The sequence below is a fragment of the Colobus angolensis genome, unplaced genomic scaffold, assembly GCF_000951035.1.
Source record: "Colobus angolensis palliatus isolate OR3802 unplaced genomic scaffold, Cang.pa_1.0 Scaffold86, whole genome shotgun sequence".
Taxonomy (NCBI): domain Eukaryota; kingdom Metazoa; phylum Chordata; class Mammalia; order Primates; family Cercopithecidae; genus Colobus; species Colobus angolensis.
The window spans coordinates 11,098,356-11,123,202 of record NW_012122487.1 but is presented as its reverse complement, the minus strand read 5'-3'; positions in this window follow the sequence as shown (position 1 = coordinate 11,123,202).

The window sequence follows — 24,847 nt, the reverse complement described above, 5'->3', positions numbered from 1 at the left end:
TATTTTTGTTTGAGGGCCTAAGGGAGTCCTACACAGAAGCAATTATGCCTGAGATCAGTTGTGCTGGTATCTTTCAGGGGTTACTATATCAGGATTTTAAAGCTTTTAATTTATGCTGTAATCAACATCTAAACTACAAGATACATTTGTTTGAGTATTAGGCATTGGCCTATTTTATGCGTAATGTTATTCATCTTTACTAAGAAACTATCATCCCACATCTAAAAATGCACATTATCCGTGTTGAACACATATGCAAATATCTACTTTGATAATCACCATTTCAACCACCTGGGAATCATTAGACAGTCATAAAACAACACCAAAAATTATCAATGTCTGTAATTTTTCAGAAATTAATAAGCAGTTATACATTAAATGCCATTTTAGTTACAATTAATTTGATTAGACATAATACATGATTTACCATTCTGTTAGCAAGTTCTGACTTTGACCTGTAGCCATGGTCTAATCCAAACTCCTTGGTTCTGCAGTATTACCCAATTTTGCTACAGTGGTGACAACTGTTATTTTTCACTTTATTAGGAGGTAAAACATCAGCCAAACAGGCTGTCACTTTTTATTATTCTAGGTTACCATAAAATGCCATACAAAATAAACCACCATGTTATAGGAGTCACAATGATCATGAATGGCTACATAGTAATAATCAATATAAATCTAGCATTTGATTCTATAATCAATTACGATAAAAGACATCTTAGATGCATACTTCCAACAAGGGGATCTACTAAACTATTGTGAATCATTGTAAATAAAGGATAAGTCTTCAAGTAGAAAGATGTTATATAATTCTATGTTTATGTGCCTCAGAGTTTAAGTCAATAAGACTTTTATAAAGTAGAAATGTCAGAAATGTTCAGATTTAACCATGAATGACAAAAACATAGTACCAACTGAGGAAAATCTAAAACTCTTTCTTTGGGAGAAAATATACAGCCCAATATGCTAAAACATGGCCGGGCGCTGTGGCTCAAGCCTGTAATCCCAGCACTTTTGGAGGCCGAGACGGGCGGGTCATGAGGTCAGGAGTTCGAGACCATCCTGGCTAACACGGTGAAACCCCGTCTCTACTAAAAGATACAAAAAGCTAGCCGGGCGAGGTGGCTGGCGCCTGTAGTCCCAGCTACCCGGGAGGCTGAGGCAGGAGGATGGCGTAAACCCGGGAGGCGGAGCTTGCAGTGAGCTGAGATCCGGCCACTGCACTCCAGCCTGGGTGACAGAGCGAGACTCTGTCTCAAAAAAAAAAAAAAAAACAAGTCTTCTGCTACGTATGTTTTGTATGCATGTGTGTTTATGTGATTACAAATATTGTGCTTATGTACTTGGAAGAGTGGCTTTGAAAATATTAAAAATGAAAAATCAGAAATAGGGCTTCTGATTTAAAATATGTGCACTATATTATAAATAAATGGAGGACTATAGAGAAACAAATATTAAGTATTGATATCCAGTCCAGTTAATGAAGATTTGGAAACTGATTTTTTTAACTTCTTAATTTGAAATAATTTTAGACTCACAAGAAGCTGAAAAATAGTTCAGAGAGTTTTCAGTACCCCTTAGCTATCTTTTCCTAATAATAGCAACTCGCCTAACCATATTTATCAAAATCAGGAAATGTATATTAACACAATACTATTTTTAAAACTACATATATGACTCAGATGTCACATTTTTAAATACACTCATTGTTTTAAAAAATTAGCTTATAGCGATATAAAATTACATCACAGCTAGCCATCACCAAAATTAGGATGCAGTATTGGTCTGTCACCACAGAGAACCTTGCTCAAGTTATCTTTGTATAGTCACATTCTCCCCTCCTACCTAACTCTTGGCAAATACTGATATTTTCTCCAACACTATGATTTTGTCATTTTAAGAATGTTATATAAATGAAATAATACAGTATGTAAACTTTGTGGATAGTTGTTTTTTTTTTTTCTTAACATAATGCTGTTAAAATCCATCCAACTTCCTGCATGTATCTACAGATTTTTAGCTTTCATTGTTGAATAATCTATTCTGTTTGTGCCATCATTTAATCATTTGATGTTTTCTAGGTTTTGCCTATTAAAATAACTCTTATGGAACACTTAAGTCACAGCATTTTTTTCTGCCGTTTTAACATATTATTTTTCTAAGATAAATCTCAAGCAAATTATTTCTAGTCTACATGTTAAGTGTATTCTCTGTAAGAAAATACAAGCTCATTTGCAGTATAGCTGAACAATATCACATTTCTACCAGACATATGTGAGAAACCAATTTGCATTATATCCTCATCAGAAACCAGTATAGTCATCATTTTTATTTTTACCAATTCAATAGATATTTAGTAATATTTAGTTGTGCCTCTAATTTGCCTTTCTCTAATGGCTAATGGTATTAAATATCTTTATCTGTGATTGTTTGATAGCTGCATATCCTCTTTGATAAAATGTGGATTTAAATTTTTCTCATTTTTATCTGCTCATTTATTTTATTTACTTTCTTGTTGAGTTTTGAGGGTTCTTTATACAATCCGGACACAAGTCTCTAATCACATATGTGATTTGCAAATATTTTATCTGAGTCTGCACTAATATTTTCTTTTTTGTAACAGTATCTGTCTCAGAAAAAAACTTTACATTTTATAAAACAAAATTTATTTATTTTATTGACTTTTTGAGTAATACTTTGATGTTTTATCTAAGAAATATCTGCCTAATCCAAAGTCACAAAAATTTTCTATTTTTTTTTCTAGAACATTCATACTTTTGTTTTTACATTTATGCTTGCAGTGTATTTTGATTTCCACTTTTTAAATTTGGCTCAAGGTATGGATTTCAGTTTATATTAATTTTTTCTGTATGGATATACCATTTTTTTCTAGCCCTTTTATTAAAGAAGAAATTCTCCAGTGACTTTTCTTTATACCATGTCAAAAATTAATTAACAAGAATGGATGGATGTCTACTTCTGGACTTGACATTTCTTTGTATTGATATAGGTGCCTCTTGATACCAAAGCCAAATTATCTTGGTTATGGTAGCTTTATAATAATGATGTGAAGTCAACTAGTGTAAGTTCCCCAACCTTGTTCTTTTACAAAGTTAATTTTGGAAATTAAGATGCTTACACATCCTTGTTCTTATATAAAGTTAATTTCGGAATTAAAGGTGCTTACATACACACACACACACAAATAGATACATATGAATTTAAGAATCACCAGGTCAATTTATACAAAACCAAGCTGGAATCTCTAGACAAATCTAGAGAGAACCCACATGATAACAATACTGAATTTTTTCTGGTCCGTAAACATTTAATTTATCTTAACAATGTTCTGTAGCTTTCAAGACACGAGTCTTGTATATTATCTGTTGCTTATCATTAAGTATTTCACTTTTGATGCCATTTTAAATGTTATTGTACTTATTTCAACTTCTAATTGTTTTTAGTATATAGAAAAATAATTGATGTTTATATGTAGATCTTGTATTCTGTAAACTTGATAAGCTCTACTATTTCTAGTATAATTTTTTAGGATCCTTTTCTATACAGATAATCTTGTTATCTATGAATAAAAGTTTTGCTTCTTAGTTTATAATCTGGATTCCTTTTATTTATTTCATTTACCCCATTGCAATGAATACAACCTCCAAGACAGTGTTGCAGAGAAGTGATGAATGTAGACATCCTTGTCTTGTACTTGATTTCAGGAGGAATGCCTTCAATAGTTCACCATCAAATATGATGCTAGCTGTACTATTTTTGTAAATGTACTGTTATGAGGTAGATAGGGTTCCCTTTCTAGTCCCAGGTTGTCAGATCTTGTCAGAAATGGATGTTGAATTTCACCAAATGCCTTTTGCATCAATCGAATTGATTGCATGCTTTCTTTGTTCATCAGTTACTATGGTGAAATGCATTGAATAGTATTGGAAAGTAAATTCAATCTTGGATTTTCAAGATAAAGAAAATTTAGTCATAATGCATTGTTCGATTCAGTTTGGTAATATTTTGTTAATAATTTTGCTTATATGCTCCTATTAATGTGGTATAATCATTTTTGTTTTTCTACTGTTATAATGTCTTTTGCTGTTTCATATATAAGAGTAATGCTAACTTCATAGAATTCGTTGGGAAAGATTTACTTACCTTTAATATTCAGATAAATTTTAAACAAATTTATTGGTGTTTCTCCCTTGAATGTTTGATAGAAGTCTTCAGTGAAGTCATCTAGGCCTGAAGTTATTTTTCTTGAAAGCATGTTTTGTTTGATTTTTAAGTAAATGTATTCAGTATTATTGAGAAATACCAATTTCTTCTTCATTGAGCTTTGTTATTTTGTGTTTTTCAAGAAAGTTATCCAGGGTATCTTTTTTTTGCCATGAAATTTACATAATTATTCAATTATTCTAATTGTAGAATATATAGATACTGTAATGATTATACCTCTCTAACTCCTGATGTTATGACTTATATCTCATCTCCTTTTGTAGACAATCAATTTAGTTTATCTTGTGAAAGAGTTAGTTTTTAGTATAATTAATTTTGCCTATTTTTGTTTGTTTTCTCCTTCACATTCTACGCCTATCTTTTTTCTTTTTATTTTTTTCTGCTTGCATCCTGTTTCATTTGTTTTTACTTCATTTATTTTCTCAAGATAGAAACTGAGGGTATTGTTTGAAACCTTAGTTCCTTTCTAACATAGGGCTTACTTTAACACATATTCCTCTAACAATTGTCTCAGTAACATTACACAGACTTTGATATATTGTGTTTGTTCCTTGAAATTAATTACTAATTTTCATTGTAATTTTTCCCTGACCCATACATTACTTATAACTATGTTATTTAGTTTTCTTATATTTGGAAATTTTCCAGGTATTTTTCTATTATTTATTTCATTATTTAGAAAAATAGAATTTGTATAATTTTAATCATTCTATATTTATTGATACTCACTTTTTCCTATTATTGGTTTGAGAATTGAGTGGTGTATGTATGTATGTATGTGTGTGTGTGTGTGTGTGTGTATATATATATATATATATATTGCATATAGTTGATTGAGCCTATCATTCAAGTCTTCTATATCCTTACTGATTTTGTTCCTTTCTATTAATGATTGAGAAAAGCTTTTTTAAAATATCTTAATGTGCTTTGAAAATTGTCTATTTCTCTTTGCAATTATATCAATCTTGCTTCTTTGATTTTGAATTTCTGTTATTATGTATACACTAATTTTGGATACATGTGGTCCCTTGATAAATTATCCCCTGTATCAATATGTGCATACTTTTTATTCTTGGTAATATTATTTTCTCTGAAATTTACTTTCCCTGATATGAATATAGCCATTCCAGCCATGGCAAACCTTCCTTTATATTTTAAATTTTAAATCTACTTGTGATTTTATATTTAATGTGGGTTTCTGTTAAAGAGTATGGAATTGGTCTTGCATTTACGTTCATTATCAAAGTCTTTGCCTTTCAAATGAGGCATTTTATTTCTTTATATTTAATGTCATCATTGAAATAATTGGATTCAAGTCTATGTTCTTTTTGTTTTTCATCTCTCTCATCTATTCTGTTTTCTTTCCCTTTTTCTGACTTCTTTTGTTTATACAAAAGAATTTCTATGTTTTATGCCTAATTTTTATGTTTTTATTTGATTTCCTGTTTTGTCTTCTTATCTCTAAGTTTTTATTGTTATATTTTGTTGATTGCTTATCTCATATATTTTATCACAGTCTACCTTCACATGATATCATACCACTGTATGTACAGTATAAGAATCTTAAAACAATGTATTTCCTGAATTTCAGTTATTATAGTCGTTCATTATACTTCTACATATGTGAAAAACCATGCAGTACATTGTCTTTTTTCCTTTAAATAATTATATTTTTTAAAAAATAAGTAATATGGGAAAAGTCTTTATATTTATCCCCACAGTTACTATTTGTGATGTTCTTCATTCCTTTATTTAGCTCGTATTTTACTTGGTATTATTTTTCTTCTGCTTAAAGACTCCCTTTGTCATTTCTTTTAGTTTGGTATGGCCAAAGATGAATACTTTCAGCTTTTGTGTGTCTAAATATTATTTTTTCCTCAGTATTTTTGAATGATAGTTCTTGCTTCATAGGGATTTCTAGGTTGACATATTTTCTCAGTGCCTTGAATACATAGCTTCACTGTCTTCCAATCAGAAATCAGTTGTGTTTCTTGATATAACTCCTCTGTATATAATGTATCTTTGTTTCCTTGGAATTCTTGTAATATTTTCTCTAAATCACCAGCAATTTCAAGAAATTTGATTAATATGTGCCTTCATTTTGTTTTCCTCATTTATCTTCTGCTTGCAATTTATTGTGTTTTTGAGGTCTATAGATTTGTATTTTTTATAAAATTTGGGAATTCTTTATTGTTGTTTATTTAAATAATTTGTGCACCTCCTCCACTTCTGACACTCTTCTTTCTAAGTCTTTTTCTTCCTGTGTTTCATTGTAGATAGTTTCTATTCCAATGTCTTTATTAATATTTTCTTCTGTAATATCTAATCAGCATTAATTCCATCTAGAGTACTTTTCATCACAGACATTATAAATTCTATCATCAAAAGTTTGATTTGGGACTTTATACATATTGTCTATACCTATATTTAACATGTACCACCTTTTCTCTAATTTTTAACATGGAAAAGTATTTTTAATAACTGATTAATATCCATATTTTTTGTTTTCTTCTTATGAATTGATATTTCAGCTTTTATGATGCCTTGAAATATTTTTTAGTCATCAGGCATTTTGAATTTCACTTTCTTGGAGTTTGGGTATTGTATTTATTTAAACATTTTTGTGCTTTGCTCAGGAACATCATTGAGTTATTTGAAAATATTCTAATGTCTTAGAGTCTTGCTTTTAAGCATTTTTAGGTGGGACCAGAGCAGCCTTTGGTCTAGGTCTAATTTTTCTCTACTACCAAGCTAAACCCTTCTGAATATTTTACCCAATGTTAATGAATTATAAAGGTTCTACTTTGGCTAGTGAGAATAGCCATTAGTGGTGCCTTTGGTGAGCTCCAAGAGTTTCCTCTCTAATCCTCTTGGGGTTTTCTTTTCCCCAAACTTGGGTAGTTGCCTCACATATATGAGCTGATCAGTAGTCAGCTGAATACTCAAAAAAGAACCTGTAAAGTTCTCTAGAGGGTCTCTCCTATGTTGCTCTCCCCTTCTGTCGTGTGCTGTATGTCTTTAGCTGCTTTACCTTCCACAAAAACCGAACCCCATTCCAGCACTCATGAAGACTTCTAAGCTCAGCCTGGATTTGTTCATCCTGTGCAATAATCACAAGACTCTATTCAGGCAGCAAGCTGCAAAAATTGTTGACCTTACCTTTGTAGTTTACCTCTCAAGGATCATAGTGCTTCTCTGTCTGATATATAGCTTATTGATGTCTATTACTGCTTATATTTTATCCATTATTTTAAGGATTTTGCAGACTAAAGTGTACTGTCATTCTTCAGGTTCAGGATCTGTTACTCCATCTTGATTCGGTATTGTCCCCATCTCATTTTCCTTTTTCCTAGCCTCCTAAATTAACTTATTCCATATCTATTTAAAAAATCAATGGGGTAAATTATCTAATGCTTTTCTTGCACTGACCAAACAAATATTAGCTTCTTAATTTTATAAGCTAAGACAGCCCTATCAAGTCACCTATCCAAAAGGGTATCAGTTACTGAATATCTCACGTGGCTTCCCTCAGTGTTGTACAAAGAAACATGAAGATTTGTTATTTCATGGTAAAAATTGTTAGATGTGTCTATATTTAAAAATATTATATACATAGTTGTATATATGTGTGTATATACATATATAATATATATTTAATGTATGTGTGTGTGTCCATATAAAAATGTTTGTACATCAATAGTAGCTGAGTGATGTGGTTTGGGAAGACTTTTTTTATAATTTGATCAGATGTAAATTATTAGAAGAGTTTCAGTAGGGCTCAGCACATTTTTTTTTTTTTTTTCTTCCACATGCCAGATAGTACTGCCACTGAAATGTTTTACAGGCTTAGGGAGTTCTATGATCTTTGTAGCAACCACTCATCTTTTCCATCATAGTGCAAAAACAATCACCGACAATGCAAATAAATGGGCATGTGTGTAATCTAATAGAATTTATTTATAAAAACAAGTGATGAACCGTATTTGTTCTGTGGGTCATAGCTTACTGACAACTGAGTTAAAGAATGTCTTGAATATCTGTAGTGGAAAATACAATATTCATGGTCACTTTAGATCCTAAAACTTTCGGAAGTTTAAATACATACAGGTACATCTTTTGTTAAAATGTCCTCCAAAATAATTTTATCTTCTGTAGTGAGGGTGTGAAAAGTGTCATATTTTGAGGAATATGAATGTAGTATCTGGGACCTTTGGACAATACTAAGGACAATTGACTTTTGGACAATTCCTTCAAAGAACAAAGACCATTTGAAATTTTTAATTAGTTTTTGGGCAATTTCTTGCTTATTCAGATAGATCCTATGTGATGCTACTGCTAAAAACTGTCCTGATCCTTTCTTTATTTGCTATACTTCAACTGGGTTTTTTGTTTGTTTGTTTCCCAGAATGTAGACATAAGGCTTCGGGGATCTCTGATGAGGAATTTAATAAGAGTAAACCTACTTGTAAACTTTATTGCACCTTTTTTGAATATTTTGGTTATTTTCTTTAATACTACTTAAGTCTCGCTAGAGCCAGAATTAAAAACTGGCTTGTGTCAATTAGATAGAATATCAAAATAGATTTTTGAAGAATCTGACAAAATTGATGTGTATTTAAATTTGTGAACATTCTTATTGATCTAAGTCTTTAGTTTACCAAGATAAGCAACTCTTCTACAATTTTTGGTTGATCCTGCTCAATGTGGTACTGTTTGTGATTAGGAGAATCAGTGATAGTAAGACAAACACGGGAAGACAATGCTATAGTATTCTTAGGAGGAATAGGACTCTCCCATCCCTCAACAAGTCCACCTCCTAAGCATGATATCATTGCAGGTCATTTCACTGTTGCTACCTGCTAGACCTTGTTTTCCATGAAAAAAGAAAGAATGACTTAAAAACAGCAATGCTTAAAGATTAATAAATTATTATTGACTTCTATCCCACAAAGAACATAAGAAAGTCGAAAATATAATTCTTACCCTCAAAGACCTTCGATTAAAATTGATGACTCTTGGATTCTGTATCACTTGTATGCTCTGTCATCCCTTGCTGCTTGCGATGCACCAGATTGTTATGCACTCCAATAGAGAAATGCTCAGAATACTACTGAAGTACAGAAAAGGGAATAAGAAATTTTGCCTGAGGATCAGGGAAAGCTTGACTGGTGGCCTTGTCTGAATTTTGAAATAAGATAATAATGTGCTATGCAAACCAAGATAAACTTGAGGCAGGATAGAAGTGCTTTATGTAAAATAGTCTAAACGTGGCAGTGAGAATGATCCATCAGGAATACTAAAAGTGACTGAATATGGCTGTAGCATAGAATGCAAGAGGTATAATGATGAGAGGTAAGCCTGGAGAAGAAGGAAAAAATACTGACTGCTTTACTCAGAAGTTTAAAAGTACTTAGTAAATATATGCAGAATCACAAATTATTTTTAGATACAGAAGTATTATGAATAATTTTGTTTTTTCAGAAGGCTATTTTAATGGTATTTGAAGAACTGAATTGGAAAGGTTAGGAACCTATTAGAGGTCTATTTCAGCAATATTAGCAAGAAATTATAAGGGCTTAGATTAAACCAGTGTTAGTGAGAATGACAAAACAGGATAGGTTTCAAAGACATTTAGAGGGAAAATTAAACAGGATATGATTTGTTTAAAAATTATGTTAACAACAATAACATATTTAAGCATTTTCTATATGCTGTCTGGTATGATAAGTAAATTTCTTCTTTAGTTTTCATAAAATGGCAACAGTATGAAGCAGTTATTATGGAATTATACTCATTAATGGCAAAGGTAGAATTTAAATCTGGTGTGCCTGATTGGGAAGTTTATACACTTAACCACTTCACTACAAAAAATTTTAGTTTTATTTAACAAATATTTTTCTCTTATAGGCCCTTTTAAAATGTAAATTCAAATATTAACATGTTGAGTTTGATATGTATATAAGATAATGATGGTTAAGGACTAAGAGTGTGTGTGTGTGTGTGTGTGTGTGTATTTAAATATATAAATTTAGTAGTCACCAGCCTATAGTTTTCACATAAAACTTTCAGCAAGTGTTAGGAAATGTGAAAAAAAAAATAATGATTTGCATCTTTTCTGGATAAATTGGCTGGGGAATAAGAACTCTGAACAAAGGTAAAGAAGGATGGCTCAAAATGTAATTTATTGGAAATCATGTAAGGAGAAAGAGTAATGGATGAGAAACAGTATATAGTCTCACCTATATATATCTCCACTTATATAATACTTATACTTATTATATAAGTATAATGTTTAAACTTATAAACATATAAGTTTAAGTAATATATGGGCCACATTTTTTGTTGGACTTAGCAAATAAGTGTATTGATGTCATTTTTGGAGTTGTAGGAATAGAAGCTCATTTTCAGAGGTTTGAGATAGAAATGATATTGCGTAGAAGTAGTAGTTTCATATGAAACTGGCTCTGCAAAGAGAGATGTGAAATAAGAAAAAGAAGAGAAACCCTTCTAAATAGAAGTGGACTGGAAAGGTTCCTGGAAGAAGGAGGACTTGAGAATAGAATAGCAGACATAGTGAAAAATACTCAAAATGTATTAGCCAAGCTTCAAAGACAAAAAGATTTCCAATTTATTTTGGGTACAGGATTGGGTTTGCCAGAATGGAGGATACAATTAAGCACACTTTCCCCAACAGACAGTGTGCACAATGGGCTACTTAAAGAGGCATGTGTGATGAATTGTTCTGTATGTCCTTGAAATGGGACAAATGAGTCTCATGAATCAAGTATGGTAAGGTTTGGTAGTTTCTGAAAGAGGGGCACTTTGACTTTCCTAGAATTTCATTGCTTGCAAAATTTTAAAATAATTTTTTAAATGAAAGTGTGTAAATATTTACTTGTTCGTTTATGGGTGAGTAGTGAGGAGAAAATATATATTTAATTTTTAAAGTATAATAATTAATTGATACATGAATATAAAGTAAAATTTACATAAAATATCTGTAGGGCCAGAAAGTACCAAAACTTTATTTCATCAATCATAGTTCCTCTGTGTTTGAATGTAATTAGCAATGTGTTTTGTGCAGTTGGGTATAGCTAACTCCATTTCATAATTACACTCAAGTCCCCAATGTAGGTTTTTCCTGAGCAAGAAGGAAAAACTATAGGTTTTCTTTTCTATGTTTTTATATAACATGCATAAGGGAAAGAAAGACCAATAAATCACTAGAACCCGTGTATCTTCTATATATATAGAAATATTCAGCCAGCTGTCAGAGCTTGTGCAGCCAAGAACCTCAAATGAGCTGACCTACTTTTCGTTTGGTTCAGTGTTACTTTTTCCATCTTAGTTAATTATACCTTTAGAGACAACTCACATTTGTTTACTTTTTAAAAAAGAGAGAAAAAAAATTCTCTTTTTTCCTTAGTAATTTTGGTGACCCTATGTTTCTTATGATTCTTCTAATTTTTAAAATAAAACATTATTTCACTTTGAAGAAATATTCTTTTAACTTACTTTTTTCACTTGTAACTACTTCCTTTTCTGTGTCAGAAAGGAAAAGTCTTTCAAATTGCAGAAATGGCAGTCAAATCTCTCCCAAGTTTATCAATGTCATTTTGCTCCCACAGGAGATGATTTTCTCTCATTTCCAAGATGTCAAATGTATACCAGAGAAAGAACATATACAAGTTGACAAATAGAAAACGTGTGAGGATCAGGAACGGGGCTTACATCCTCTTCAATCATCGTTAGACTAAATTTTTAATCTTTCTGTGCTTCCGTAGAACTATCTATAAAATGAGGATTATGATCTTGCCACTGTAACATTCATACTGAAGGAATTAGTAAATCATTTCTTTTGAAATTATGTAAGGTTCCCATGACAAATGTCTTAGCTAATCATATGCGTAAAATACATAATGCCACAGCACCAGGGCAATGTTATATTAGGTAATTACAAAAATGTGTAATTTCTGAGAAGTCAGTTTCTAATATGGTAATTGGTGCTTAGCGCAATGTCATGCAAAATATAGAAAGTAAAGAGAAAAATGTAGAAAGCATATGAAATGACAAATGTTAGATACATTTGTTACCAATCAACATATTATTGTACTATGTATTGCTTAAAAATCTGAAAATATTTCTACAATAGTCAGAAAAGAATAAACTACATTGTGGTATCAGGTAAATCAACGAGTAGTGGTTTAACAATAAAAACTTTTATTGTTCTTTCATTTAAAGTCAAATTCAGATTAAGCAGCCCTCCTCCCTTTTGAAACTGTCCTATATGAACAAATGGGTCTGTAACTTGTCATGAAAGGTAAAAACAATATGCAAATATGAACTTTCATTTACAAAATATAATTCAGACAAGAAATAATACATCTTGTTTACCTTCTAATCTTGAGAATTAAAGACATTAGCCCACCAAGATGCAATGTGATTCAAAACTACAGCTTAGTTCTATGTGTAGGAAATGAAATGGTTTGGTAAACTCATAACATTGTTTATCCCACAATTCCTCAAGGAAGTATAGTTCTCAAAAATAAAACTTCACAAATAGGGGTTATTTAAAAGAAATTGACAATCACTCACACACATACACACTATATATATATATATGCACACTCTATCTATATATACAGATATTTTAAAAATTTGCAGCACATTAACAAGTTAACACCTGAAACATTTTATATTGAAAACATAACTGAAATAAATATCATTTATTAAATTTACAGTTTGAGGCTTGAGTTATATTTCACATTCATGATTTAAATTTATTTCAATTGCTAGGGATGTGCTTTCTTACAGTAATGAGTATTGATCTCTCTATTTTTCTATTGTTTCTCTCTCTTTTTATTTTTTAACACGGGTTGGAGGTTTTGAAACTACATTTCAAAACTACATTTTGAAACTACATCCCAGAGTCACATTCATCTATGGTTCTATACATAATTTCTGTCCTTGAGAAACACTAGCTTGAGATTAGAATGGTACCAAAATAATTTTTATTTTCTCCATCAACAGTGATGGCAGATAACTGGGTTTCTCAGGGTCATGTTTTGAAGTACTCTTTATTCCTTTGCCATGTGCACATTTTAGAGTGAAAGAAAGTCTGTGAAGTATGCAGAAGTTCCCTGAATGTTTCTGATTTATAAGCAGCAAAAATGATTTTCAAGAAATATAGTCTTTTAAAAAAAGAAAAAATATTTTTGATAGAACAATGTTTCCCCATTTAAATAAATAAATAAAATTTCCACACCCTAATCCCCGGTACCTATGCATATGTTCTCTTACATGGCAAAAGGGACTCTGCAGAAGCATTTAAGATTAAGGAAATTAAGATGAGAGATAATCCTGGATTATCCAGGTTGCCACAATCTAATCACATTAGCACTTAAAAATGGAGAGCCTTTCCTGGTTCTGGTCAGAGGGTATGTGACTATGGGAGAAGAGTTAGAAGATGCAACATTGTTGACCTTGAAGACCTAAGATGGTAGGGGCTTGAACCAAAGTACATAGGCAGACTCCAGAGGCCAGAAAAGACCAGGAAATTGATTCTCCACTAGAGTCTCCAGAAAGCAATGCAGCCCTGATGACATCTTAGCCTGCTGAGACTTGCTTTGAACTTCTGACCACAAGAACTAGAAAACAACACATTCACATTTGTAAGCCACTAAATTTGTGATAATTTGTTATAGCAGCAATAAGAAGCTGATATAGGTGATTTCCTACATGCAAGGGAGAAAGATATTTTCTTTTTTTAATCAAAGAAATCAGAAAATTCCATATTGTTGTTTGAGTATTTGTTTAAATTGTGCATAAAGTCTGAAGTCTGCCCAGATTTCAGTGGAGATTATTCTATTTGGAAGATTTTCAGATCTGAAAATTTCCCTGCATCTGTCCATCATCCAAATACATAGATGGGTAGTGAAGTTGAGGGTTTGTGAGGAAGTCTTCATAAAAAAACAAGCTTGGGCGTGGTGCCAAGATGGCTGACTTAGAAGCAGCACCATTCAGAAGCTCGCGTAGAATAAAAACGTAGAAAGCATGTGAATCCTTCACCAGCAAACAAGGTGTTCACGATCTCTCATTAAAATTGACTAGAGTCCGACATGACCCACGGAGAGAAGGAAGAGCAGTGTGGTGTGGCAGCCCAACTGAGAGTCATACAGAGGAGAGCCCCTTCCCTCTAGCCAACTCCCCAGGGAGAGGGGCAACCAGCACTGGCTGTGGTTGCCTGCGGTCTAAGCCTTTTGAGCTCCTTGGAGGAGGGGCGGCAGCCAGCACTGGGAGTTTGAACTGCTTAACATGCTAAGATCCCTGGGTGAGGAAAGGGCGGCACACATTTCTATAGCTTCAGGGTGTGCTTTTCTGCTGCTGGACGACTTGGTCCCAAGGCTTGTCCCCACAGCCCAACACAACAGCTGTGGCAGTCTGCAGCCAGAGTGCCTCTTCAGGTCTAACCCTGCCCCATCCTTCCTCAGTGGGCGGGGCTTCCCTGCAGGATCTCCAATAACTCCAGTCAGAAGCTCAGGGACAGAATTCGGATCTCCCTGGGCCTGAGATCCTGAGGAAGGGGTGACCACAGTCTCTATGGATCGGCAGATTTAGCCTCTCTTCCTGGTGGTTCTGAGGAATCTGGGCACTCCAGACAAGTAGATTTACCCCCAGTGAAGCACACCCTCTCCACTGAGGGACAAAGGGTTTCATTAAACGAGTTCTGCTCCCTATGCCACCCAACTGGGTGAGACCCTCCTACAGGAGTTGTCAGATAGCCTATATAGGAGCAATCCTACTGGCATCAGGTTGGTGGCCCTCAAGCTCAGAGGTCCCAGAAGAAGGAGTAGGCACCCATCTTTGCTGCTCTTCAGCCTCCTTGAGTGACATCTCCAGGCACTGGAGCAAATCAGATGAATAAGGCCTAAAGTGAACCCCCAGCAAACTGCAGAAGCCCTACAGAAGAGGGACTTGACTACTGAAAGAAAAACAAGCAGAAAGCAACAATAACAGCAGCAGCAGCAGCATCAACAGCAACAACAACAACAACAAAAAGGCCCCCATGAAAACCCTATCCAAGTGTTGGCAATCTCAAAGACTGAAACCAGACAAACTAATGAAGATGAGAAAGAATCAACAAAAATATACTGAAAACCCAAAAGGCCAGAGTGCCTCTTCTCCTCCAAATGATAGCAGTGTCTCTCCATTAGGGGTGCAGAACTGGATGGAGGATCAGATGGACCAATTGACAGAGGTAGGCTTCAGAAAATGGGTAATAAAAAACTACACTGAGATAAAAGAGCATGTTCTAACCCAATGCCAAGAAGCTAAGAAACTTGATAAAAGGTTAGAGGAATTTCTAACTAGAATAATCAGTTTTGAGTGGAATATAAACGACCTGATGGAGATGAAAATCACAGCTCGAGAACTTCATGGAGCATACACAAGTCTCAACAGCTGAATTGACAGAGTGGAAGTGAGGATATCAGAATCTGAAGACCTCACTGAAATAAGACTTGCAGACAAAAATAGAGAAAAAAGAATGAAAAGGAATGAACAAACCATGAAATACAGGACTTCATAAAAAGACTGAACCTACTATTGATTGGAGTACCAGAGAAAGACAGGGAGAATGGAAACAAGCTAGAAAACACCTTTCAGGATATTACTCGGGAGAATGTCCTCAACCTAACAAGACAGGCCAACATGAAAATTCAGGAAATATAGAGAACATCATTAAGATACTCCATGAGAAGGTCAACCCCAAGACACATAATGATCAGATTCTCCAAGGTTGAAATGAGGGAAAAGCTGTTCAGGACAGCCAGAGAGAAAGGCCGTGTCACATACAAAAGGAAGTCCATCAGACTAACAGCAGACCTCTCAGTGGAAACTCTACAAGCCAGAAAAGATTGGGGGCCAATATTCAACATTCTTAAAAACAATATTTTCAACCTAGAATTTCATATCCAGCTACACTAAGCTTCATAATCAAAGGAGAAATAAAATCCTTTCCAGACAAACAAATGCTGAGGAATTTTATTGCCACCATGCCTGCCCTCAAGAACTCCTGAAAGAAGCAATAAATATGGAAAGAGAAAACCAATACCAGCCACTGGGCAAAAACACACCAAAATATGAAGACCAATGTCACTTCAAAGAAACTGTATCAACTAGTGTGCAAAATAACCAAATAGCATCATGATGACAGTATGAAATTCAAATATAACAATACTAACCTTAAGTGTAAATGGGCAGAATACCCCAATTAAAAGACACAGACTGGCAAATTTGATAGAGAGACAAGAACCATTGATGTGCTGTATTCAGGAGACCCATCTTACATGCAAACACAAACACAGGCTCAAAATAAAGAGATGGAGGAAAATTTCCAAGAAAATGGTAAGCAAAAGTATAATAATAGAAAGCAGGGGTTGCAATCCTAGTCTCTGACAAAACCAACTTTAAACCAACAAAGATAAAAAAAGACAAAAAAAAGAGCATTAATTAATGGTAAAGGGAACAATTAAACAAGAAGAGCTGACTATTCTAAATATTTATGCACTCAATATGGGAGCACCCAGATTCATCCAACAAGTTTTTAGAGACCTACAGAGACTTAGACTCCCACACAATAATAGTGGGAGACTTCAACACCCCACTGTCAATATTAGACAGATCAATGACACAGAAAATTAGCAACGATATTCAGGACTTGAACTCAGCTCTGGAACAAGTGGACCTAGTAGATGTCTACAGAACTCCCTACTCCAAATCAACAGAATATATTTTATTCTCAGTGCCACATGACACTTCTTCCAAAATTGACCAGATATTTGAAAGTAAAACACTTCTCCACAAATGCAAATAAACTGAAATCATAGTGAACAGTCTCTCAGACCACAGTGCAATCAAATTAGAAATCAGGATTAAGAAACTCAGTCAAAACCACACAATCTCATGGAGGTTAAACAACCTGCTCTTGAATAACTCCTGGGCAAATAATGAAATTAAGGCAGAAATCAAGAAGTTCTTTGAAATAAATGAGAACAAAGAGACAGTGTACCAGAGTCTCTGGGATACACCTAAAGCAGTGTTAAGAGGAACATTTGTAGCACTAAATGCCCACATCAAAAAGCTCGAAAGATCTCAAATTGACACCCTAACCTCATAATTAAAAGATACAGAGAGACAAGAGCAAACTAATACAAAAACTAGCAGAAGACAAGAAAAGCTAAGACCTGAGAAGAACTGAAGGAGATAGAGATAAGAAAAACCCTCCAAAAAATCAATGAATCCAAGATATAGATTTTGAATAAATTAACAAAATAAATAGGTTGCTAGCTAGACTAATAAAGAAGAAGAGAGACAAGAATCAAATAGACTCTATAAAAATGATAAAGGGAATATCACCACTGATCCCACAGAAATACAAACTATCATTGGAGAATACTATAAACACCTCTACACAAATGAAGTAGAAAATCTAGAAGAAATGAGTAAATTCCTGGATGCATACACCCTGCAAAGAGTAAACCAGGAAGAAATTGAATCCCTGAATAGACTAACAATGAACTCTGAAATTAAGGCTGTAATTAATAGCCTACCAACCAAAAAAAAAAAAAAAAGCCTAGGACCAGACAGATTCACAGCTGAATTCTGCCAGAAATACAATGATGAGCTGGTAACATTTCTTCTGAAACTATTCCAAACAATTGAAAAGGAGGAGCTCCTCCCTAACTCATTTTATGAAGACAGCATCATCCTGATACCAAAACGGGGAAGAGACACAACAAGAAAAGAAAACTTCAGGCTAATATTACTGATGAACATCGATGTGAAAATCCTCAATAAAATACTAGCAAACCAAATCCAGCAGTACATCAAAAAGCTTATCCACCATGATCAAGTCTACTTCATCCCTGGGATGCAAGACTGGTTCAACATATGCAAATCAATAATCTTAACCATTACATAAACAGAACCAAACTTTAAAAACACATGATTATCTCAATAGATGCAAAGGCCTGTGATAAAATTCAACATATTTTCAAGTTAAAATGACTCAATAAACTTGGTATTGATGGAACATATCACATATCTCAAAATTATAAGAGCTATTTATGACAAGCCCACATCCAATATTATATTGAATGATCAAAAACTGGAAGCATTCCTTTTGAAAACTGGTTCAAGACAAGCATGTCATCTCTCACCACTCCTAATCAACATAGAATTAAAAGTTCTGGCTAGGGCAATCTGGCAAGACAAAGAAGTAAAGGTATTTAAATAGGAAGAGAGAAAGTCTAGTGTCTCTGTTTGCAGATGACATGATTATGTATTTAGAAAACCCCATCATCTCAGCCCAAAAACTTCTTGAACTGATAAGCAACTTCAGCAAAATCTCAGGATACAAAATCAATGTGCAAAAATCACAAGCATTCCTTTACATCAACAATGGGCAAGCAGAGTCAAATAATGAATGAACTCCCACTCACAATCGCTACAAAGAGAATAAAATGCATAGGAAGACAGCTAACAAGGGAGGCAAAGGACCTCTTCAAGTAGAACTACAAACCACTGCTCAAGGAAATAAGAGAGGACACAAACAAATGAAAAAATATTCCATCCTCTTGCATAGGAAGAATCAAGATCGCAAATAATGGCCATACTCCCCAAAGTAGTTTATAGATTCCATGCTATTCCCATCAAACCATCATTGACATTCATCACAGAATTCGAATAACTATTTTACATTTTATATGAAATCAAAGAAGACCCCGTATATCTAACACAATCCTACGCAAAAAGAACAAAGCTGGAGGCATCATGCTGCATGACTTCTAACTATACTACAAGGCTACAGTATCAAAAATAGCATGGTACTGGTACCAAATTAGATACATAAACCAGTAGAGCAGAACAGAGACCCCAGAAATAACACCAAGTATCTACAACAATCTGATCTCCAACAAACTTGACAAAAACAAGCAATGGGGATAGGATCTCCTATTCAGTACATGGTGCTGGGAAAACTGGCTAGCCATATGCAGAAAACAAACTGGACCTCTTCCTTATACAAAATTATACAAAAATTAACCTTATTTTTTATAAGGTATAAACTATACCTTATACAAAAATTAACACAAAGTGGATTAAATATTTAAATGTGAAACCTCAAACCATAAAAACTCTAGAAGAAAATCTATGTAGTACCATTCAGGATGTAGGCATGGGCAAAGACTTCATGTCAATAATGCCAAAAGCAATTGCAACAAAAGCCAAAATTGACAAATGTGATCTAATTAAACTAAAGAGCTTCTGCACAGCAGAAGAAACTAGCATCGGAATGAATGGGCCACCTACAGAATGGGAGAAAATTTTTGCAGTCTACTCGTCTGACAATGGTCTAAAATCCACAATTTACAAGGAACTTAAACATATTTATCAGAATAAAACAAACAACCCCATCAAAAAGTGGGCAAAGGATATGAACAGACACTTCTCTAAATAAGACATTTATGCAGCCAGCAAACATACAAAAAAAAGCTCAACATCACTGGTCATCAGAGAAATGCAAAACCACAATTAGATATCAGTTCATGCCAGTCAGAGTGGCAATTACTAAAAAGTCAGGAAACAATAGATGCTGGAGAAGCTGTGGGGATATAGGAACACTTTTACACTGTTGGTGGGAACGTAAATTACTTCAACCATTGTGGAAGACAGTATAGTGATTCCTCAAGGATCTAGAACCAGAAATACCATTTGACCCAGCAATCCCATTACTGGATATATAACCAAAGGAATGAAACTTATTCTACTATAAACACACAGGCACACAGATGTCTATTGCAGCACTGTTTACAATAGCAAAGACATGGAAGCAACCTGAATGCCCATCAATGATAGATTAGATTTTAAAAATGTGGCACATATACACCATGAAATACTATGCAGCCATAAAAAGGAATGAGATGGTATCCTTTGCTGGGACATGGATGAAGCTGGAAGCCATCATCCTCAGGAAACTAACACAGGCACAGAAAACCAAACACTGCATGTTCTCACTCATAAGTGGGAGTTGAACATTGAGAACACACATGGACACAGAGACGGAAACAACACATACCAGGGCCTGTTGTGGGGTGGGGGCTGAAGGGAGATAACCTAGAGAATGAGTCAATAGGTACAGCAAACCACAATGGCACACGTATACCTATGTAACAAACATGCACATTCTGCACATGTATCCCTTTTTTCTTTAAGAAATAAAAAAAACAGAAACAAGACAATAAAAAGTCTTTTTTTTAAAATTTGAGCTTGTTCCACTTGAATCAAGAGACTTCTGAAACCACTCCAATAGTCCCATATAAATAATGTTTACAGATTTTTGAATGAATATAGAAATTGGCCCCCTGTCTTGAAACTTGAAACTCAAATTTGTCTCATTTCAGTGACTTCCTTAGGGAATCAACCCTCAGGCAAGGTACTGAAATTGACCAGATCACCATGTCCAGACAATGAGAAACCCAACCTCTTATCCATCATGATTGTTTCCTTACCCCTTCATAATTCCTGTTTTGCCACCTTCCCTACTATATAAAACCCATTGATTTAGTTGGTCAAGGAGACAGATTTGAGATTTTACCTCTCATTCGCATGACTGCAGCACCACATTAAACCCTTTATCCCTGGTAATACTCACTAACTCAGTGATTGACATTCTGTGTAGTGAGCAGCAGGACATAGATAGAATCCCTGGTGTTCCACTAGTTCCAGTAACAGTTCCATCAACTATAGTGGCTATGCTCTCCTCTCTTGTCTTAAGGAAGCAGGTGGATCCTTATTTCCCCAAACATTAGAAGCTAGATAAGCCTCTAGTATTCTCCATTCACCAGTTACAATAGCTGAACGTAAGGATGCTATTGCAAATGTTGCAGCAGAATATTATAATTGTGTCAATTCAATCACTTATTTCATGTAAAAATTTAATAAATTACTATCAGTCCAATTAGCATTTACTCATAGCTGACTTGTTCTTGAACATCCTTTTATTTCTAAGTCACTTGAAAAGACAGGATGTTTTTGTTAGTTAATGCCTAGTGCAATTAGTTTACTTTGAAATACTGATTTTACATTAAGGAAGATAAATGCTAAAGTATTGGCAAATGAATGTTGTTTTTATACAGACTGACATTTTACAGATAAAAAGACATTGTGCTGTCACTGCACTGTCAGTGATGTACAATTACTATATGTACATTATTTTCTAGATACAGCAGTATCTAGGACAGTGAGCCTGAACTTTTAATATCCTGGTTGAAGAGTCCAGATCAAAATCTTTATATCTAGATTAACAAACACATAACTGTATGTACTTATATATCAGGATATATCATATTTCCCTCCTTCCCTTTTTTCTCTTAAGAAAGGCTACTCTTGGAAAGCTTACAGGACTTTTTTGTGGCTGATATGGTTTAGATTTGTGTCTCCACCCAAATCTTATGGTCAATTGTATCCCCACTGTCGGAAGTGGGGCCTGGTGGAAGGTGATTTGATCCTGAGGGTGGATTTCTCATGAATGGTTTAACATTACCTCCTTGGTGCTGTCCTCAAGATAGTGAGTGACTTCTTGCAAGATCTGGTCATTGAAAAGTGTGGGGCATCTCTGCCATCTCTCTCTTGCTTCTGCTATGGCCATGTGGTGTGCCTACTCCCCATGATAAGCATATGTATAACAGACTAAGGTGATGAGATAACACCTGCTGTGGCTCAGTGCCACTTGAGACCCAGTGGCTGAGGTAACAACAGTGAGACAGTAAGCACACCTGTGGAGAATCATAAAAGAACAAGGGACAGGCAATTTCGTAGGAGATTTTGGAATCTTGACCTGTGAGAAATCTGAAAGCTTTCTCCTGACTTTGGGAGCTGTATCTCTGAAGGACTGCCCATAGAAGAGCAGCTTCACCTCTCACTGATCAGCACCCAGGAGAGACTTCCATACTTGCTTGAGTTCCTCTCTAAGTGGATTGGTCTCCTGAGCCTATGCTGTGGTTCATTACACCCTATTGCCTTTAATAATTGTATTGTGAATGTTTGTTTGATTATGTGTGTGTAAATTTCTCACAATAAAGCATAAACTTGTGAATCACTCATTGCCTATTGAGTCAAAAGCAAAAGTTAGCATACCTGCTGAAGGAACATTGTTAATGTTACTGAAACACCAGGAGTTCAGTCTAGGTCCTGCCGTTTCCTCACTTTATGCATTTTGATGACTAATAGGGCACAACTCTTCTTGTTTAAAATGTATCTGGATATTCTTGACTCTATTGTATCAAAATAACATGAAAATTTAAAAAATTTTTCCACTCTATCAGCACTTTCCTACTACTTTGCCAGAAAATGTAAGAAAAATTGTATCAAACCTATAATTTGTTAAAGGAAAGATTTTTAAATAAATTTATCTTAAATTTATTTTTATGACTTTTAGTCAAATTTTGTCATAAGTATTCTCCATATTTCTTGTTTCTTACATATATGAGCATTTACATTATATAAAATGTATATTTATATTACATATTATGTATAATTAGAAAATTTCAGCATCTCATGTATTTCTTTTAAATAGTAACTATTGCAAAGTGAGTTGCAAAGCAAATTTCTATAAATGTAATCATATTTTACCATTAATTGACTGTGTATCACGGGAGGAACGCTGTACTGTGTAAAATATTTTTCTAGGCTAAAATGTTTATAAGATAATATGGTATTTTTCTGAAAGTAGTGACTAAATATATTGTGCTACAAAATATGATCACATGAAACAAATTGACGCTATGTTTAGCAGGTGGCTGGAAAATATGATCCTAGGAGGAAAGAGAGATTGGTTCCTGAGACTGAATGAAGATTCAAGTAAGCTGGATTTGGAGCCTGATAGTAACAGTCATATTCTGCAAATAAGCATAGACTGAGCTGTAAATCAGTAGATTTAATAAATGGAGTTTCCTGCTACATAATCTTCTATTGCATCTTCTGCTTATCTCTGTTTAGCAAGGCTAATATTGCGACTTTTGAATAGCTACCCACTTTTCCTTTGAAGTTTACATTCTTTGTTTTAGTTATTACCCTTTCCAAGTTTTTTCTAGTGGAGCATAATTTCTATATACATACACATATTCATATACATACATACACATGTGCATGCACACACACATATTTATGATCTTTGACAATATAGCATGATGGTTAAAAGAATAATTTTAAATTGTTTTTACCATTTACTTGTTCTATGATATTAATTTAATTTCTTTTATCAACACTTTCCTTTTGTGAAATGGGGATATCAATACTAAACATGAAAAATTATTTATAAGATGAAACAAAAATAAGTACAATTATTTATGATATAAGTTTTATATCTTATAACTATAATAACACATATCTGATAAATAATTGTACTTATTTTTATACTTATTTTATCTTATAACTAAGATATAATAAGCATTCAACTATTGAGAACATTTTACATTAGTATAATAAATACTTAATGGTATTATTACATAGTTAAGCAAGTATGGAACTATATATTAGAACATACAGCACCTTAAAGTCATAACAATAAGAAGCATTGCCAACACAATTGTGAGTTTTATATCATAAAATCCTGTAACAAGTAGTAAATATATTATCGAATTGTCAGCAAGTAACTAAATTCTATTTTATAAAACAAATTGTATCTTTTGTTTCTATCATGGTGGGCCCTAGGCCTTTGCATTACAATAGGTGTATTAAAGGAACGTTGAGAACCATTTTTCTGAAGCCTTCTTTATGGTGGAATATTTGAAACAACGTTATATTTGGACAGAAAGCCTGAATATAAACCCTGTCTCAGGTATCACCAGTTTTGTGGCAGTATTTATCAGTTAAAACTTGTTAAATCTCTCTTGTATCATTTCTGAAATAGGAAGAATGATTACTGCTTATCTCACAGGCTTGTGTACTTATCAAATTAATTAGAAAGATACATTATGTGCTTGATACAATGGTAACATTAAAAAAATCAGTTTGGTGTGCTTATACTATAAAGAAGTTTTAATAAAACTGGCTCATGTTCTAATCTTGACTACAGTCACTTACCAGCTTTATCAGTGTAAGCATGTTATTCAACCTATTGATTTGATCTGTAAAATGTGGTTAATAATGAAACCACCTTTGCAAAGAGTATGACCACAAAGAGGTCTAGCATGGCTGACTCCATCTTGCTTCTAGCCTCACAGGCTGGCTGTCCTCACTGATTCTTGGCCTAAACCAAGCTAACCATAGGAGGAATTGATTTTATCATGTAACTTTAAAGCAAGGGTGACAACAGTTCCTCTCTAAAACTGACCCCTCCTTGTTCAGAGACTGAAACTGCCTTTGTAAAACTAATGAAAATCACAAGATTAGGATTATGGGAGGGGCCTGAATTCTGCTAAAATGTAGGCATATTTGAAGGATTATTAGCCATTGTTCCCTAGCTTGCTTTTCTATAATCCCTTACAGCTGGGGAGTCTTATGGCCGGGGGCTCGCGAAATTTGTGACTTCTCCAATTAA